General features: G+C 40.2%; 1 long non-coding RNA gene across 1 annotated transcript; it reads left to right on the forward strand.

Annotated features, from left to right (window-relative positions):
- Positions 1-1,309: 1,309 nt before the first annotated feature.
- LOC142175507 (uncharacterized) lies at positions 1,310-4,729 on the forward strand. The gene is made up of 2 exons (XR_012704612.1): positions 1,310-2,103; positions 4,460-4,729. It is a non-coding gene; the product is annotated as an uncharacterized LOC142175507 (long non-coding RNA).
- The last annotated feature ends 16,168 nt before the right edge of the window (positions 4,730-20,897 follow it).

Below are 20,897 nucleotides of genomic sequence, written 5' to 3' on the forward strand. Positions count from 1 at the left end.
TACTCACTTTACTCCCTGCACCTCTGTGTGCAGATTCGGGCGCTACAGGTCCTGCTACTGAGGGTTGACAATTCCAGCAGATCTTTAGTTGCTTAGTGATTCGCAACCCAGTACAACCTCCCTCTATCTTTTTTTTTTTTTTTCTGATTTAGTTATTTAGTAGTGGAGTAGACTTACAAACTAGTAGTATTGTTTTAGATGCTCATGACTGGTAACACCCCGATGTCAGGCTGTGTTGGCTTTTATTTCCGCAAATTATACTGTTAAATGCTTATTTTGGGATTTTATTTCTGATTAAAGACTTAGTAGTTATTATTTTTAATTGCTTAAAGTGAATTGGAAGTGAGTCGGCTGGCCTTGTCTTCACGAAAGGCGCCATCACGACCGGGTTGGGTTTAGGGTCGTGACACGAGGTAGTGTTTGGTCTAACCTTAGCTTGAGGGATTAGGAGTTGTGTCTTATTTGCTACGTGTTAATTGTGGAGTACGATGTATAGGCATGTTAACGAGTATCTATACGTCGGTGTCAAGCATGCCCGTGAGTCTTGTATTGTAATTGTTATGACTCCATTTTGGTTTAATGCGCTTCATATGAGGATTATCATTATTGTTCCCTTGCCAGGATGTTATTATCATTATTGTTCCCTTGCCGGGATGTTATTGTCATATTATTATCCCCTTGTCGGGATTCTTTTGTGATTGTTGTTGATTTGTAAATGGGATTGTAGACGTGTAATTTTGACCCGCGCATTAGAATTACATTTAATAGTCCTAGTATTTTTAGGGTATTTATTGGAGTTTATTTCTATAGGATTTTACTTTATAACTAATTTTAATTCTATTTTTATGGCACAAAAATTGAAAAATGCAAAAATAATTTCATGTTTTATTTAGTTTAGGTTATTGATATTTTTATAGCAATATATTTTTGTTTTTACCATGATTTTCACTTTTATTTTTGAATATGATAATTTATATAAAAAATGATATATAAAAATATAGTTTCATAGTATGATATATTTTACTTTAATTAATCATAATTAATTTTAAATCACTTTTATAAAGAAAATGTTTAAGTTTTCTTAATTGGTAGATTTAAAAGGATTAAAGTCCCAAATTATAGGCCCAATTCAGATGCTAAAAGAGGCCCAAATCTGGGCAGCCCAATCCCATAACCCTTTCAACCCAACCATCCAAACCTTTGACCCGCCGGACTACCCAATGACCCGCCCCATTTTCTTGGTAAATCCTAGCCCTTCACCCCTTTTTAATCCAATGGCCCTAATTAAACCTTAGCCCCATATAAAAGCTCCTGATAAGATTTCCCCAACCCTAAATCACTTCAACCAAATGGCGCCTGACCCTCTCCAACACACCTCTGCCCGCGCGCCTACCACCCCAAACTCGCCGGAACTCGTCCAAACCCGATGAGTTAACTCACATGGTCCCCCCTCATCATTAGCATCTGATATTTTCTTCTCATCTCACGCGCTCTTCTCAATTTCTTTGAAGAATCTGAGCCATTCATAAATGGATGATAGTTAAATGGGAGTCATAAGATCGAGATCTTTGGATCCTAAGTGTCCATTTTCCTAAAACCCGTTTACACGAAAAAGGCTTTGGGATTTTTAGGGGATTTTTCAGATTTCGGAAATAAAAAATCGGTTTTCTTGGAGAAGAGGAGAAGAAGATTCGGGAGGGGATATATATTTGGAAGTTTTCGGACAGTCTTGAAGAGGAGGAAAAAAAGAAAAAAGGCGGAAAAAAGGTCTAGGGTTCTTTGAGTCTTGAGATTTTTTTAGTGTTTGCTTTACATTCCAGAAAAACGGAAAAGAAAAAAAGAAGTTTAAGTTTGATTTTTATTCTGAGTTTTGTTTCAATTCGCAAAATCAGAAACATATTAAAAATCTTAATTCATTTTTTGGATTTCGCTTCAAATATGGACCTTTATTGAGGTTGGTTGAAGCTCGTCGGAGTTGAAGTTCATTTGTCGTTCGGGTTCTTATTCGAAGTTATTGTTCTTGTTTGCGATTCACTTCAGTTCCTCGTCGCTGAACTTTTCTTGTCCTCGCTTCTGAAATTAATTGAAATTCTGAATATCCAGGTTCATTTCTGTCTCCCGTGTCACGTTTGATTTTAGTTAGATTTGATCCCATTTTGTTACTTGTGTTCTCCTTTACTTATGTGTTTAGATGTTTCTGGTTTCGGACCTGTTTAGTTTGGACACATTGGACTGCAATATGACTTAACTTTGTAATCGCTGATTTGGTACTCGATTGCGTCGAGTTTTACATAAATGGGCAGTGTATTCAATTGGCCTTCTTGCTTAAATTCCAGCTGATTTGTCTGGTCGGCCAGTTGATGGTTGGTTTTGTTCGCCTATGCTTCGATGTTACTAATCTCGATTAGCTCAGTTTGAATTCATGACTAAATAATTAATGTTTTGTTGAAGTTAGCGGATTCGCCTTTGAACTTAAACCAACTTGATTTCCTTTTACCTTGGGATTGAATTGATAACTCTTATCTTTCCTGGATAATGATCTGAAAGTGCAACTCTTTGTTTTGTCTGCTGTCTCTAAATGCTATTCCCCTCATATGTTAAGTGAGTCACTGGATTATCTTGTCATCTCAGACTGTTTGGGACATAATCGATCCTTGAAGCCAAAGAAAAAAATCAAAAATTAATTTTCTCACGAGATGAGTTGCTTGTTCTTGTTTGTAGACCCGTTCTCTGTGCTGATATATAGTGAAACATGTTTTCTGAACGTTGTCTAAGCTAGTTGTGTTCTGGGTTTACTTTTGTCCTCTTAGAATAGTTTAAGTATTTGGCAGAAGCCTGGTCATTATTTGCATTACATTTCATCCATGTTCACTCCTAGAATTGTTCAAATTAGCTTAAATGGTTTTTGAAAGTTCATGTAGTGACAGTATCGAGGAAAATGGCATATTAATTCCTAAACTGTCGTATAGGACTTAACTCACATTGTCCTCTTCTTTCTGTATGTATTGGAACTTTTTATTGGGATAGGCTTTTACTATTTTTATTACTTTTTTCAATGCTAAATACTTACTGCCTTAGACGTCTATTTGTATGTGCTTGTTTTGGTTGATTGGATGAATATTTGGTTCACGCACGGGCTGCGGGAAGTTGAGTTGGCCGGACAAATGCATGAAAGAATAAACTCAAAAGGGAATGAGAATTAAATTCATTTCTATTTCTTTTAGTTTTATTTTATTACTTTTATTACATCTTCCGCTAGGAGCATGCTTAGGCCGACAACATTTGGGTAGGCAAGCCTTAAGATTTTTGTTGGTTCTGAGGTGAGAGGTCGTTCCTTTAGTTAAATTTATTCGTGGAATGCCCTGAAGGATTTGTATATACTTTATTCCGGGAATTCCCCGTAGTACTATGTAATTGGAGGTCATGGCGAACATCGTAGAAGAAATAGCATAGGATAATTTAGAACTTTAGTTTTTTTTCTTCTTTTAATTTTCTATCATTTAGGTGGGGATGACCTCGAGCCTCTTTTGTGTTTATTTTTCTTTTCTGTGATTTACCTCAACTTGAATATTTTAAAAGCCAACTAGATCGAGTACGCAACCGTGACCTTCACGGGACTCGGGGAATGCCTAACACCTTCTCCCCGAGTCAAATGAACCCCCTTACCCAAATCTCTGGTGTAGACTTAGTTTTAGAGTTCAAAGTTTTTTGAAAGGAAAAGTATTACTTTTGGAAAAACGATGAGCTAATACGCCGAAATCAAATGTCAGGTGGCGACTCTGAGTTAATCCTTTTGAACACACAATTTTGTCACTTTTCAAATTGAAAACCGTTTTCAAGCTTTTACTAAATCTTTTACTATTTTAAGAGGGTTTAGCGAGGTTTGGTAAAAAAAGGGGTGTGACAGGGATCGGGTAGCACGCCGCCACGGAAATATATGATATGGGAGCTGGTTGCACGCCTGCAACGAGATATATGAAATGGGAGCAGGTTGCACGCCTGCAACGAGATATGTGAAATGGGAGTGGGTTGCACGCCTGCAACAAAATATATGAAATAGGAGCGGGTTGTACACCTACAACGAGATATATGAAATGAGATCTGGTTGCATGCCTGCAACGAGATATATGAAATGGGATCGAGTTGCACGCCTGCAACAAGATGTGAAATGAAAGTGAATTCTGCATTTGTTTTCCTTATTCTTGTTAGTAATTGGATTTTGGTTTCATTATATTCTATTGATATTCTGTTGTTATCTGTTATTCCTCGAAGCATGTTTCCCCTGCCCAATTTTAATTGTAATTATCTATGTCTATTTTCGTTGTTTATGATATAACTGCACAGGTTTATTTGGTAGTCTGGTCCTAGCCTCGTCACTACTTCGCCGAGATTAGGCTAGACATTTACCAGCACATGGGGTTGGTTGTGCTGATACTACACTCTGCACTTTTTTGTGCAGATCCCAGTGTTGTAGACTTCGGATCGCAGTGAGGTTAGGCGACCCAAGGTAGTCATGCAACCATCCGTGGGCCTTGGCGTCACCTCCTATCTTTCCATTATCCTGTTTCCTATACTCATTTCAGAAACAATGTGTAATTTATCTTTTAGACTTTGTATGTAGTATTCTTAGACCGTCTGTGAAGCTGTGATACGAAATTCTTGGTAGAGTTGTATTTAGACTTCCACAGTTTGTATTAAGATTAATTATCAGATTTTGTCTTCCGCTTAATTATTTTCGCTATTTGCATGATATCTACTCATCACTAATAATGGTTTAAAACAAGAAAAGGTTAAGTAATTAGAATAATTTGGCTTGCCTAGCTTTCATCAGTAGGCGTCATCACGGTTCTCGAGGGTGGGAAGTCTGGGTCGTGACATATATAGTCTAAAATTTCACAAATGGTCATATAACTATGATTTTTTTTTACCAAAGGTATAATTTTGTTTCTCACACAAAAATCATAAAACATTCACTAACTCATACAAAAATTATAATACCGGAAAATACAATTTTTCGGTAGATTTTTTATTCTACGTTTTTTCGTTTTTTATTTCCAGTCTAATAAATAATTATCCAATTAAATATGAGAAGTATATATTTTCAGTCACTCCAAAAATAAAGCCGATAAAATATATATTCTTATTTATATGTGTATTATATACGTAATATTTTATATGTTTTTAGCTAGCAAATGCAATTAGTTTCGGGCGACCGGCCATTAATCTTGTATCTTTTTCTTAAAATGAGAACCCAACCCAACCTGAGCCAAACTCATCCTCTCTTTTCATAGCAATCAAAGGCTGGAAGATTTAATTTCCAAAAAAATGTTTTTACCATACCTAACTTTTGATCAAAGGAAAAAGGATAAAAAAAAAACATAGATGAATAAAGTGTTGTTTTGTTCTTGCTAGTGGGGTATAAATGACGATAGTACTTAAAGAAAGAGGGAACATTATTGGAGGTAATTTTTTTTTGTGAAATTGAAATTGGGACTAAAGAATTTGTGCTTACAGTTGATTATATGATATGTTAAAGTGCTTAGGAGGGTTAGTCACTATTCCTAAATATATCCTTCTCGTCCCTTAGCCTACATTACAACCATAAAAATGTCCTAATTGATTTTAGATCAAGTGAGCCTACATGAGTAGCGACTTACATTAAGGGCAAGCTTATGGTGCCAATTGCATGCATGTGACTTCTTTTGTAAGAGTGGGAGATTTTCTTTGATATATATGAACTTAAAATATATTTGAGCATTTGATTTGAATATAGGGATTAAACTTACTCTCTTATTTTTATTGTGAGGGCACATGGTTTCACGAGGGATATGTTACATTATTAGACTTCTCTATGATGTGGGGTGTTCAAGACATGAGTGCATTGTAACATTGAGCCGATTTTTGAGGCTAGAATTATTATGAGTATGTTGTCTTTGTTTGAATATATTTTGAAGTTTGGCATAAAAAAAGGGAAGTGTATGCGAATGCATATGCTAGAGCTTAATTATTGCAAACAACCATTGTCATAGGTGTAGTGTGCTTTGAATGATAAGAGCTTAATTTTGTTTACATCCACTATAGTGACAGTTTGTTCGAGGACGAACAAAGATTTAAGTGTGGGGTGGTGATGTTGGGCATATTTCTATATGTTTTGATGTTACTTTACCCATATTTTAACCGCTTTTTGTTGCTATTTGGTGTTAAAAATGCCCAACATGGTTTAATTATTGGTTTTATGACTAGTTGAGTTGTGTGTGATGATTTAGAGTGTTTGGATAGCAAAAATATGAAGAAAAGATGCTCTAACTAGAGGAGAAGAGGGTGGATGCATTGTATCCAACCTTGGAAAAAAGGTTACTTGGTGCACCCTTAGCAGTGAAGTCGGCCATATCCGCACCTGGGCAAAGCTGAGATGGAGGAACAAACTAGCATGTGAAGTTGAGAAGTTGTCACGACCCGGATTTCCCACGCTCAGGAGTCGTGATGGCGCCTACTCATGAAAGCTAGGCAAACCGCGTATTATAGGATCACTAAATCATTTACTAGCCCTTTTCAACAATTTAAACTAACATGTAATTAACAGTGAATTATTAACGATAAATAAATACAAGCGGAAGACTTAATCTGATAAATTAACCATAAATAGTACGACAATACCAATATACATCTCTACCCGGAATCCGGTGTCACAATATCACAGACTGTCTACGAATACTGCATACAAATGTCTGAAAAGAAAGTGCAATCTGTCTCGAAAGCAAATGAAAATAGAATACATATAAAGATAGAAGAGAACGTCGGGCCTGCGGATGCCTGCAGGACTACCTCGGGATCTCTAGCTGGCCTGAAGGCAGCCACCCAATGCTACGGTCTAAAAGTTGCCACTCCGGGATCTGCATATAGTGCAGAGTGTAGTATCAGCACAACCGGCCCCATGTGCTGGTAAGTGCCTGACCTAACCCCGACGAAGTAGTGACGAAGCTAGGACCAGACTACCAAGTAAACCTGTGCAGTTATATAATATGCAGCAGAAAATAAAATAGGAATAAACAAGTAAGGATGGGAGGGGGTACATGTTGTGGAGTAATATCAGTACCAACAGTAAATTAAGAGAAAGCATAAGAACAATTTAGAATTTACAACAAAATAATAAGGAACTCGTAACCAATCTATGAACATTGCGTATTATCAATTGTTGCGGCGCGCGCCCCAATCCCAAAACATAATAATTCTGTTGCGGCGTGCAACCCGATCCATATCATTTATCATTGTTGCGACGTGCAACCCGATCCAATTATATTATTGTTGCGGCGTGCAACCCGATCCAAACATAATATTATTGCGGTGTGCAACCCGATCTAAATATAATATTGTTGCAGCATGCAACCCGATCCAAATATAATATTGTTGAGGCGCACAACCCAATCCATAGATACAGTTCAACACCAATCACAACAAGAGTCCCGACAAGGGATCAATAAAGAAACAACACTATGCCGGCAAGGGAATTGACAGTATAAGTAATTACGTCCCGGCAAGGGAAAATCAGTTATATCCAAACTTGTTCCAACATCTAATTACCTCAACTAGCACCAATACTCAATCATAAGTAATTTCCACGAGAATAATCATAATCCTTTCTCAACACGGAGAACCAACAACTTAGGCATTCGCAGGATTTATTAAGAACACAACAATTTCAATTTAAGACTCACGGTCATGCTTGACACTAACATATAAATCTCGTCACCATGCCTATACGTCGTACTCAACAAGTAACATGTAGCAAATAGGACACAACTCCTAATCCCTCAAGCTAAGGTTAGACCAAACACTTACCTCGAACTTTCACGGCCAACTCAAGCCTCAAACACCGCTTTTCCTTTTGAATTTGGCTCCAAATCAATTGTATCTAGATATAATCGACTTAATAACATCAATAAATGCTAAACACGAGGTTCAGACCAAAACCCAATCACCCATTCACCCACGAGCCCGAATATGTGTTTAGTTCCAAAATTCGACCCCAAAACTAGGTCTAAATCCCAATTATGCAAAAAGCCCTAACTCTACCCAAATCCCTAATTTTCTACCCTTAAGAACATGATTTAGGCTTAGAAATCTAATGAGTGTTAATCGAAATTGAAGAAAATGAGTCTAAGATTACATACCTATGAATTTGTGATGAAGTTCTCTTTTAAAAATCGCCCAATTTGGAGTTTGGAAGAAGAAGGTATGACATTTTGGTTAAGTCCCATTTTGGCTTCTGTTTTAAAATCACAGGACAAGCCTTCATCGCGTTCGCGATAGGCCTGTCACATTCGCTATGAGTTAGGCTTAGGTGATGTTCTTGTTCGTGACCTTAGGCTCGCGTTCATGGAGCTTTGACCCCTCGAGCCTTCGCGTTCGCGGGCAGTGGCCGTGTTCGCATAGAACAAGTGAGAACCCCCTCCCCCAGGCCAACTGCCTTACATGTTCGCGAGTGCCTGGACGCGTTCGCAAAGAGTACTCCCCCCTCAGCCTCGCGTTCGCATCTCAGGCTTCGCGTTCGCGAAGAAAAAAACTGGCACCTGGGAAATTTTCCTTACGCGTTCGCAAGTGGGACCATGCGAATGCGAAGAACAAAACCCCTGTGCACTGAACAGCAAGAACCTGCAACTTTCATAGTTCAAAAACCTTCCGAGACCTATTCGAAACTCACCCGAGCCCTCGGGGCTCCAAACCAAACATGCGTACTAACTCAAAAACATCATATGAACTTATCCGTGCGATCAAATCGCCAAAATAAACTCGTAAACAACAAATTTAGCATAGAAATCTAAGAAAAATCTCAACACTTTCAAAGTATGAATTTTGACAACTACGGGTCCGAATTACCTCAAACGACTTCCGTTTCTTACCAATTTTCACACACTTATCTTAAATCACATATAAAACCTGTACCGGGCTTCGGAACCAGAATACGGACCCGATACCATCAAATTCTAAATACATTTCAGATCCAAAACTCATAAAAAATTTCAGAAAATAATTTTCTTTTAAAAAATCATTTCTCGAGATTGAGACCTCGGAATTCGATTTCGGGCATACACACAAGTCCCATATTTTTCAACGGACCCTCCGGGACTGTCAAATCATGGGTCCGGGACCATTTACCCAAAATGTTGACCGAAGTCAACTTAAATCTATTTTACAGTCAAAATTCATTATTTTTCATAGATTTTCACATAATGGATTTTCGAATATGCGCTCGGACTGTGCACGCAAATTGAGGTGATGTCTAAAGAGGTTTTTAAGGCCTCGGAATGCAGAATTCATTTTAAAACAAGTGATGACCTAAATCGTTCGTCCTCAAACGGGCATTAAAAGGAAGTAACTAAGTCAGGGAAAAGATGGGGATAACCACTCCGCATTTCGGACTCGGACTCCTAGGTCGATGCCTCAGCAGGATGGCCTCTCCATTGAACACGAACAGAAGGAAAACTCTTCGATCTAAACTGGCAAACCTGCTGGTCTAGAATAGCTATCGGCTCCTCCTAATAAGACAATTCCTTGTCCAGCTGGACAGTGCTGAAATCTATCACGTGGGATGAATCGTCGTGATACTTCCGAAGCATGGACACATGAAACACTAGATGCACGCTGATAAGCTCGGCAGCAACGCAAGTCTATAAGCCACCTCTCCCACTTGATCAAGAATCTCAAACGGGCCAATGAACCTAGGGCTAAGCTTTCCCTTCTTCCCAAATCTCATCACGCCCTTCATAGGCGACACTCGAAGTAATACCCGCTCATAGACAATGAAAGCCAAATCTCAAACCTTGCAGTCGGCATAGCTCTTTTGCCTGGACTGAGCTGTACGAAGCCTATCCTGAATAATCCTGACCTTGTCCAAGGCATCCTGAACCAGATCCGTACCCAACAATCAAGCCTCTCCTATCTCAAACCATCCAACCGGCGACCAACACCACCTACCATACAAAGCCTCACACTGAGCCATCTGGATACTCGATTGGTAGCCATTGTTGTAGGCAAACTCTGTTAAAGGTAAAAACTGATCTAACGAGCCTCCAAAGTCATTGAGACAAGCTTGGAGCATATCCTCCAAAATCTGAATAGTCCACTCAGATTGCCCGTCCGTATGAGGATGAAACGTTGTGCTCAACTCAACCCGTGTGCCCAACTCTCACTCAACTGCTCTCTAGAAATGTGAGGTAAATTGCGTACCTCGATCCAAAATGATGGTCACGGGCACACCATGAAGACGAATAATCACCCGGATATAGATCTCAGCTAACCTCTCGGAAGAATAGGAGACTACCACAGGAATGAAATGTGCTCACTTTGTCAGCCTATCAACAATAACCCACACTGTGTTGAACTTCCTCTGGGTCCATAGGAGTCCGACAACGAAGTCAATAGTGATACGCTCCCACTTCCACTCAGGAATCTCAATCTTCTGGAACAAACCACCAGGCCTCTGATGCTCGTACTTAACCTGCTGACAGTTCAAACACCGAGCCACATATGCAACTATATCCTTCTTCATTCTCCTCCACCAATAATGCTGCCGCAAATCCTGATACATCTTAGCGGTGCCCGGATGAATAGAGTACCGAGAACTATGAGCATCCTCTAAAATCAACTCTCGAAGGCCATATACATTAGGCACACAAACGCGACCCTACAATCTCAAAACTCTGTCATCACCTAAGGTAACCTTCTTGGCACCTCCGCGCTGCACCGTGTCTTTAAGGACACACAAATGGGGATCATCATACTGCCGATCACGGATACGCTCCAATAAAGAAGAACGAACGACCGTCCTAACTAGCACACGGCTGGGCTCAGAAACATCCAACTTCACAAACTGATTGGCCAAAACCTGAACATCCAAAGTAAGCGGTCTCTCATCGACCGGAATATACGCAAGATTGCCCATACTGGCTGACTTCCTACTCAAAGCATCGGCCACCACATTTACCTTTCCCGGATGATATAAGATGGTGATATCATAGTCAGCTCCAACCACCTTCTTTGCCTCAAATTCAACTCTTTATACTTGAACAAGTACTGTAGACTCTTGTGATCCGTGAACATCTCACATGCCACACCATACAGATAATGCCTCCAAATCTTCAACGCATGAACAATGGTTGTCAACTCCAAATCATGAAGTGGATAGTTCTTCTCATGAATCTTTAACTGTCGTGAAGCATAGGCAATGACCTTGTCATCCTGCATCAACACTGCACCAAGTCCAATCCGGGATGCATCACAATAAACTATATATGGCCTTGAACCTGTGGGCAAAACCATTACCGGTGCCGTAGTCAAAGATGTCTTGAGCTTCTGAAAGCTCGCCTCACACTCGTCCGACCACCTAAACTGGGCACCCTTCTGGGTCAACCTGTTCATCGGGGCTACGATAGATGAAAAACCCTCCATAAACCGACGATAGTAGCCTGCCAATCCCTAGAAACTCCGGATCTCTGTAGTTGATGCTAGTCAAGGACAGTTCTTGACTGCCTCAATCTTCTTCAGATCAACCTGAATACCCTCTGCTGATACAATATGACCCAGGAATGCAACTGAACTCAACCAGAACTCACACTTCAAAAACTTGGCATACAACTGACTTTCCCTCAGAGTCTAAAGAACCACTCTAAGATGCTGCTCGTACTCTTCCCGGCTGTGGGAATAAATCAAAATATCATCAATAAAGACTATCATGAACGAATCCAAGTAAGGCCTAAACACTCAGTTCATCAATTCCATAAAATTTGCTGGGGCATTTGTCAACCCGAATGACATCACCAAGAACTCATAATGCTCGTACCGAGTACGAAAAGCTATCTTAGGGACATCGGATGCCCTAATCCTCAACTGATGGTAGCCAGATCTCATGTCAATCTTCTAAAATACCTTGGCACCCTGAAACTGATCAAACAAATCATCAATCCTCGGCAACGAATACTTATTCTTGATTGTAACCTTGTTCAACTGCTGGTAATCAATACACATTCTCATCGACCCGTCCTTCTTCTTAACAAACAACACTGGTGCACCCTAAGGCGAAACACTAGGCCTGATAAAACCTTTTTCAAGCAAGTCTTGAAACAGCTCCTTCAACTGTTTCAACTCAGGCGGGGCCATACGATATGGCGGTATAGAAATGGGCTGAGTGCCCGGAGCTAAATCAATGCAGAAGTCAATATCCTTGTCGGGTGGCATACCCGGCAGGTCTGAAGGGAATACCTTAGGAAACTCACGAACAATAGGCACAGGATCAATAGAAGGAACATCGGCACTAAAATCACGAACATATGCCAAATAGGCCAAACACCCCTTCTCGACCATACACCGAGCCTTCACATAAAAGATGGCACTACGGGTAGAATGATCAGGAGTCCCTCTCCACTCTAAACGAGGCAAACCTGGCAAGCTAAGGTTATAATCTTGGCGTGACAGTCGAAGATAGCATGGTAAGGTGATAACCAGTCCATCCCAGTATGATATCAAAATCAACCATGTACAGAAGTAACAAATCTACACGAGTCTCAAGACCCTTAATCACAACTATACAAGAACGATGGACTCAATCTACCACAATAAAATCACCCACCGGTGTAGACACATATATAGGAGCACTCAAATAACCACTAGGCATGACCAGATACGGTGCAAAATAAAATGACACATAAGAGTATGTAGACCCTGGATCAAATAAAACTGAAGCATCTCTGCCACAAACTAGAACAGTACCTGTGATAATTGCATCGGAAGCCTCAGCCTTAGGCCTGGCTAGAAGAGCATAACATCGGAGCTAGGCCCCACCACCCAGGACTACATCTCTGGAACGGCCTACAGCCGGTTGGCCTCCACTTATAGCGACACGAGCTCAACCTCTAACACCTCTACCTCCACCTCTAGCACTTCTACCCCTACCCCTAGTTGGCGGAGCAAGCGGTGGAACACCTGGTGCCTGAACCATAGTATGGGAACCCTGGTGCTGCGACTGAGTACCCACTAATCTCGGACAAGCCCTCCGGATATGACCATACTCACTGCACTCATAACATCCACCTGAATGCTACGACTAAGGAAACTGAGACTAACCCTGGCGACCTGAATGACCACCCCAAAAACTCTGGAGCGACGGTGTACTGATAGGAGCTGGTGGTGCACTGTAGGGATGCTAATCAGAATACTGCATATGACAACCACGGCCACCCGAAGCACCATGAGAAACCTGAAGGGCTCACTGAAAAGTCCTAGGAGGATGGCCTCTACCATACGAATCTCTGCCTTCAAACAAGATACCACTGAATCGGCCTGAATGACGAGGCCTCTTATCAGACCCCTGACCACCTCCCTGCGATAGAACCATCTCAACTCTCCTAGCCACATTGGCTGCCTCCTGGAAAGAAATCTCACTTCTAGTCTCATTGGCCATCTGAAATCGAATAGGCTGGATAAGCCCCTTAATGAACCTCATCACCCTCTCTCTCTCGGTGGAAACTATGATAAGAGAATGACGGGCCAAGTCGATGAATCTGGTCTCATACTGAGTAACAGTCATAGAACCCTGCTGGAAATGCTCAAACTACCTCCGATAGATCTCTCTCTGAGTGATGGGGAGAAACTTCTCCAGAAATAGCTGAGTAAACTGCTCCCAAGTCAAGGCTGGTAATCCGGTTGGTCTAGTCAAACAATAATCTCCCCACCAGGTCTTGGCGGATACAGATAAGCGAAAAGTAGCAAAATTGACCCTATTGGCCTCCACTATCCCCATGTTCCTGAGAACCTCATAACAGCTATCTAGAAAATCCTGGGGATCCTCAGAAGATGCACCGCTGAAAGCAGCAGTGAAGAGCTTTGTGAACCTGTCCAATTTCCACAAAGTATTGGCAGACATAGCTGCTCCCTCACCAGTCTGAGCTACCACACCCAGTTGAACAGCTCTAACTGGCTGAGTTGCTGGAGTTTGAAACTGGGGAGCCATCTGCTCTAGAGTGCGAATAGCTAAAGTCTGGGCTCCTCCTCCAGCCTGAGAGAAGGCTGGTGCTACAGGAAGCAAGCCTGTCCGGGTGACACTCTCCATACGGTCCACTAGACGGACCAGAGCATCCTGGAGTACTGGAGTAGCAATAAACTCTTCTAGGATCTGAGTTAGGCCCACCAGAACTGTATGGTCTAGAACCTCATCATCAAAGTCAACCTGAGGCTCCACCGCTAGTGCTGCTACTCTAGGCTGAGCTCTGCCCCTACCTCGGCCTCTAGCACGGCCTCGACTTCGCCCTCTGCCCCTCGTGGGAACTACTGCTGGGGGCTCGGGCTGCTGATTGGTGGATGAGGAAGCACGTGTTCTCGCCATCTGCAAAAGAACAGGGTAAAATTCAATTAGCATTGAGGAACCAAACCGCACGACAGGAAAGAATAAATGTGAAGTTTTTCCTAACTCTGTAGCCTCTGGGGGTAAATACAGACGTCTCCGTATCGATCCCTCAGACTCTACTAAGCTTATCAGTGAATTGTGAGACCTATGTAAACTAGAGCTCTGATACCAACTTGTCACGACCCGAATTTCCCACCCTCGGGAGTCGTGATGGCGTCTACTCGTGAAAGCTAGGCAAGCCGCATATTATAGGATCACTAAATCATTTACTAGCCCTTTTTCAAAAATTTAAACTAACATGTGATTAACAGTGAATTATTAACAATAAATAAATACAAGTGGAAGACTTAATCTGATAAATTAACCATAAATAGTACGACAATGCCAACATACATCTCTACCCGAAATCTGGTGTCACAATATCACGAACTATCTACGAATACTACATACAAATGTCTGAAAAGAAAGTTCAATCTGTCTCGAAACCAAATGAAAATAGAATACATATAAAGATAGAAGAGAACGCCGGGCCTGCGGACGTCTGCAGGACTACCTCGGGATCTCTAGCTGGACTGAAGGCAACCGCCCAATGCTACGGTCCAAAAGTTTCCGCTCCGGGATCTACACATAGTGCAGAGTGTAGTATCAGCACAACCGACCCCATCTGCTGGTAAATGCCTAGCCTAACCCCGTCAAAGTAGTGACGAGGTTAGGACCAGACTACCAAGTAAACCTATGCAGTTATATAATATGCAGCGAAAAATAAAACAGGAATAAACAAGTAAGGATGGGATGGGGTACATGTTGTGCGGGAATATCAATACTAATAGTAAATTAAGAGAAAATCATAAGAACAATTTAGAATTTACAGCAAAACAATAAGGAAATCATAACCAATCTATGAACACTGCGTATTATCAATTGCTGCAGCGCACAATCCGATCCCAAAACATAATAATCCTGTTGCGGCATGCAACCTGATCCATATCATTTATCACTATTGTGAGGTGCAACCCGATCCAATTATATTATTATTATGGCGTGCAACCAGATCAAAACATAATATTGTAGTGGCGTGCAACCCGATCGAAATATAATATTATTGCGGCGTGCAACCCAATAAAAATATAATATTGTTGCGGCACGCAACCCGATCCACATATACAGTTAAACACCAATCACAACAAGAGTCCCGACAAGGGATCAATAAAGAAATAATACTATCCCGGCAAGGGAATCGACAGTATAATTAATTACGTCCCGGCAAGGGAAAATTAGCTATAACCAAACTTGTTCCAACATCTAACTACCTCAACTAGCACCAATACTCAATCATAAGTAATTTCCACGAGAATAATCATAATCCTTTCTCAACACAGAGAACCAACAACTTAGGCATTCACAGGATTTATTAAGAACACAACAATTTCAATTTAAGACTCACGGTCATGCTTGATACCAACGTATAGATACTCGTCACCATGCCTATACGTCGTACTCAACAAGTAACATGTAGGAAATAAGACACAACTCCTAATCCCTCAAGCTAAGGTTAGACCAAACACTTACCTCGAACTTCCACGACCAACTCAAGCCTCAAACACCACTTTTTCTTTAGAATTCGCCTTCAAACAACTCGTATCTAGTCCAAATTGATTTAACAACATCAATAAACGCTAAACAATCCAATTTCAATGCTAAATTATAGAATTCCAATAATTCTTCCCAAAAAGTCAAAAATCGACCCCGGGTACGCTTGGTCAAAACACGAGGTTCGGATCAAAATCCGATCACCCATGAGCCTAAATATGTATTTAGTTCCAAAATCCGACCCCAAACAACAACAACAATAACAACAACCCAGTATAATCCCACAAGTGGGGTCTGGGGAGGGTAATATGTACGCAGACCTTACCCCTACCCCGAAGGGTAGAGAGGCTGTTTCCAGGAGACCATCGGCTCAAAAAAGCAACAGGAGCCGATATATTAGTACCATAAAAATGCATAATAAAATAACAGCAATATAAGAGATATGAAATATAGAATACGAAATACGAAATAGATGGCTAGTATAGTAAAACTAGCAGGTAAACCTCTACATCAATAGCCGACCAATGACATTCTTAGTCTAAATTCCAATTATGGAAAAAGCCCTAACTCTACCCAAATTCCTAATTTTCTACCCTTAAGAACATGATTTAGGCCTAGAATCTAATGGGTGTTAATGAAAATTGAAGAAAATGAGTCTAAGATTACATACCTATGAATTTGTGGTGAAGTTCTCTTTCACAAATCGCCCAATTTGGAGTTTGGAAGAAGAAGTTATGAAATTTTGGTTAAGTCCCGTTTTGGCTTCTGTTTTAAAATCACTGGATAGGCCTTCATCGCGTTCGCGATAGGCTTGTCGTGTTTGCAATGAGTTAGGCCTAGGTTACCTTCGCGTTCGCGACCTTAGGCTCGCGTTCGTGGAGCTTTGACCCCTCGAGCCTTCGCGCTCGTGGGCCAGTGGCCGCGTTCGCGTAGAACAAGTGAGAACCCCCTCCCCCAGGCCAACTGCCTTACGCGTTCGCTAGTGCCTAGACGCGTTCGCAAAGGGTACTCCCCCCTCAGCCTCGCATTCGCGAAGAAGAAAACTAGAACCTGGGAAATTTGCCTTATGCGTTCGCGAGTAGGACCATGCGAACGCGAAGAACAAAACCCCTGTGCATTGAACCGCAAAACCTTCAACTTTTATAAGTTCAAAATCCTCCCGAGACCTATCCGAAACTCATCCGAGCCCTCGGGGATCCAAACCAAACATGCGTACAAACTCAAAAACATCATATGAAATTATCTGTGCGATCAAATCGCCAAAATAAACTCTTAAACAACGAATTTAGCATAGAAATCTAAGAAAACTTTCAACACTTTCAAAGTATGAATTTTCACAACTACGGGTCCGAATTACCTCAAACGACTTCCGTTTCTTACCAATTTTCACATACTTATCTTAAATCACATATAAAACCTGTACCGGGCTCCAGAACCAGAATACCGGCTGGATACCATCAAATTCTAAATGCATTTCATTTCCAAAACACATAAAAATTTCCATAAAATAAGTTTTTTTTTAAAAAAATATTTCTCGAGCTTGGGACCTCAGAATTCGATTCCGGGCATACACCCAAGTCCCATATTTTTCCACGGACCCTTCGAGACCGTCAAATCATGGGTTCGGGTCCGTTTACCCAAAATATTGACCGAAGTCAACTTAAATCCATTTTACAATCAAAATTCATCATTTTTCATAGATTTTCACATAACGGCTTTCCGGATACACGCTCGGACTGCGCACACAAATCGAGGTAATGTCGAAAGAAGTTTTAAAGAACTCAGAACGTAGAATTCATTTTAAAACAAGTGATGACCTTTTGGGCGAAGCTGAGAAGTGGAGGACGAGGTGGATGCGAAGCATCCACCCCAGCATCAATCCCTGAAGCTGAGTCAGATTAGGAAAAGGAAAACTTTGGCCCATGACTTTTGTACGCAATATATAGGCCAAAAACACCCCTTTTAGGGGAGGGAACACACTTTTTAAAGGGAATTCGACCTAGGGAGTGCAAGGAGCCGCCGTGGAGGTCGAGTTTCATCTTTTCTTCCACTAAACTTTATAATTTTTATATTTCTTTGTATGATTTTTTGTTTGGATACCATGTCTATATGGAGTTAAACTTCACGTTCTAGGGTTGTGGTTCTTACATGACTATTGTTATTCGGATATTTATTTTGCCTTCTTGATTTATCATATTGGTTATTTATTCAATCTTGCGCTTAATTATAAAATTGCTTGTTTACCAATTAAATACTATCTACGAATCTAGAGTTGAACTCGAAAGTGGGAATTCTAGATTGCATATAGGATTGAGTAGAGCAAGTTCTTGAACCTGGGCATCGGGAACGTATTTGAGGTTAGGATAGACATATACTAATTGCCTTGCTTGGGTGATTTACATGAATTATAAATTCGTTCTTGTTTATTTTAATTCCATAGACATATATGCATCAGGTTAGCTTGAATAGGCGAGTAAGAACTCGACAGATTCTTATGAGCAATATCAACCCTGTTAATCAATAAACTAGATAAATTAGTTAGTCAATTCAATTGAAGAATACAATAGGAATGTTAGATAGCACATAACCCTAGATTGTTTTCATCATATTGATAATATAAAAAACTGCTCTTCCTCTGTTCAAAGTTCATTATTTATATTTCTTTATTTAATTAGTTTAGAATTAAATATTTCTAGTTTTAATTCTTGTTTAGATAATTAGGAAAGTCTAATTTAGTTAATAGTTAATCACAAGTCCTTGTGGGTTCGACATCTGACTTTTAGTTACTTTATTACTTGACGACCGCATATACTTGCGTGCGCGTTTGGCCGCAACAAGTTTTTGGCACCGTTGCCGGGGACTTAAAAATTAGCTATTTTTCTAGATTAAACTTTTAATTTTATCCATTTTGTTTTGTATATATTTTTATTTTTATAACAATTTAATTTTTCTCTTAGTGTGTTCATAGTTCTCTCAACATGACATCTGAGGATGAAATATCCGGAGGTAAGGTTATTGATGAAGACGCTTGGTCGACGGAAGACTTTTATGGCCCGTCTTTTTGGGCTTGTCATGACCTAAACTCTGGGAGGTTTGAATTTGAATATGGGAGTAAGGGTTGGTATTGGGAAGAATATTCACGATTAAGAGAATACGAGGAACGTCGTTATCTTCTAACAAAATTGGTGAATAACTGGTCTAAGGAGAGAGTTGAACTTGCACAAGAAATTGACAGGTTTGGCTTAGCTGTGCGTAACTTAGATGCAGATTTGAGTGCAAAGGTTGATGCGTGTAACGCCCAACAATTTAATGATGAGTTGTGTGAAGCTGAAAAAAATTCTTCTAGACCAAATTGAGGAGCTAAAACGAGAATACCAATCACTAGACCATATTTTTTCTTGAGGATGTCAAAGTTGGGAAGAGTGTTCTAGAATCATATGAGGGAGTAGATAATGTTATAGTTGAAGACTCTAGTGTGTGTACATATGAGGATGTAAATAGCAATACAATTCTAGAGTTAGGGCGTATTGGTCCTCATTCCATATATTTTTCAACATTGTGTTTGAATGATGACATGGAAATCGAGTCATCTGAGCCTTTGGAGGAGCTAATGGATGAGGAACATGGTGCTTACATTCTTGAATTCGTCGTGCCAGAGAGAGAGAATTACATACCTCATCCGAAGGCCAAGAAGTATAGAATGCGATATTGGTTGCTTGGCCCAATTAAATTTGTCTCACCACCTAGGGAGCATAACAGAAAGCTTGAAGCCAAATTAGGAGCTCAGTTCATCAGTTCTAGGTGGAGGCAAAAAGTGGTTCACGTCGTGTCGCGACGTTAAATTAGGCTCTTGTTGGGAGGCAACTCAACTTTACTACTTTCTTTATTTTTGTTTATTTTATTATTTTTATTATTATTGTAGTGTTGTTTTATTTTATAGGATTATGAGAATCGGAAGAAAGCCATAGCAAGTTTGCAAAAGCGAGCCGGACTGTGAGAACTAAGTGTGGGTTGCCCACACAAAGGACCATGCCCGGGGGAAGTCTGAGTACCTCGTGAGTCGTGGTTGCTTCGGCCTTTGGCCTTTCAGGGAGTTTTTTGTCCACCCTTATTATTTTTGCTTTATTTGTGCTTTGGGGACACTGCACTCTTTTAAGTGTGGGATGGAAGATTCTCTGTTCTTTGTATAGTATTATATTAGTATATTGTTAGTTTCTTATTTTTTTTTATTAGCTAGCTTCTTATTTTTAATAGCATAGTTAGTAGAATTAATGGTGTAGTATGATAATAGTAGTTTTATTAGCTTAATTAAAAAAAAAGATAAAGAAAATCAAAAAAAAAAAATTAGATTTTTCCCGACGATGGATCTCCTAGACGGTTTTCTTGAGGGATTAAAGTCTAACAAAAAACACACAAAAAATTAAGAAAATAGAAAAGGTCAAAGTACATCTTTTAATTTCTTTAGGTAGTAATAATCCCCCGTGGTTTTTCTTTGTGCCTCGATTCTTTTCCATAGGATATAGTTTGAACCGAGTAATGTTTTTCCGTTTTACAGTAGATTAGAATTTAGGGAATAAATGGAAGAAAGATTTGATTCCTAGGCGCTCCTCACTTGTTTGATAGTAGCATATTTAGGCTTTGGCAAGTGTAGTATCTTTTCTATGTTTTAAAATTGATCATGATGCCTTTAAAAATTGGATAGCATGTTTTGTGGCGCCTATGTCTCGTTTACTTGACTTATGTTCACTTTGTGCTTAATGCTTAATACCTTGTGGCTTTGTGAATACTTGCATTAGTTGAGAATCGGAATGTGACCGTCTTTAGTGAGTCATGTACCATGTGTGGTGAGATTTTTGTGTAGTCCATGTATTGTACTTGTGTCTAGAACTTTCCCGGTATGTGTGTCGAA

This window comes from Nicotiana tabacum, chromosome 21, assembly GCF_000715075.1.
Source record: "Nicotiana tabacum cultivar K326 chromosome 21, ASM71507v2, whole genome shotgun sequence".
NCBI lineage: Eukaryota > Viridiplantae > Streptophyta > Magnoliopsida > Solanales > Solanaceae > Nicotiana > Nicotiana tabacum.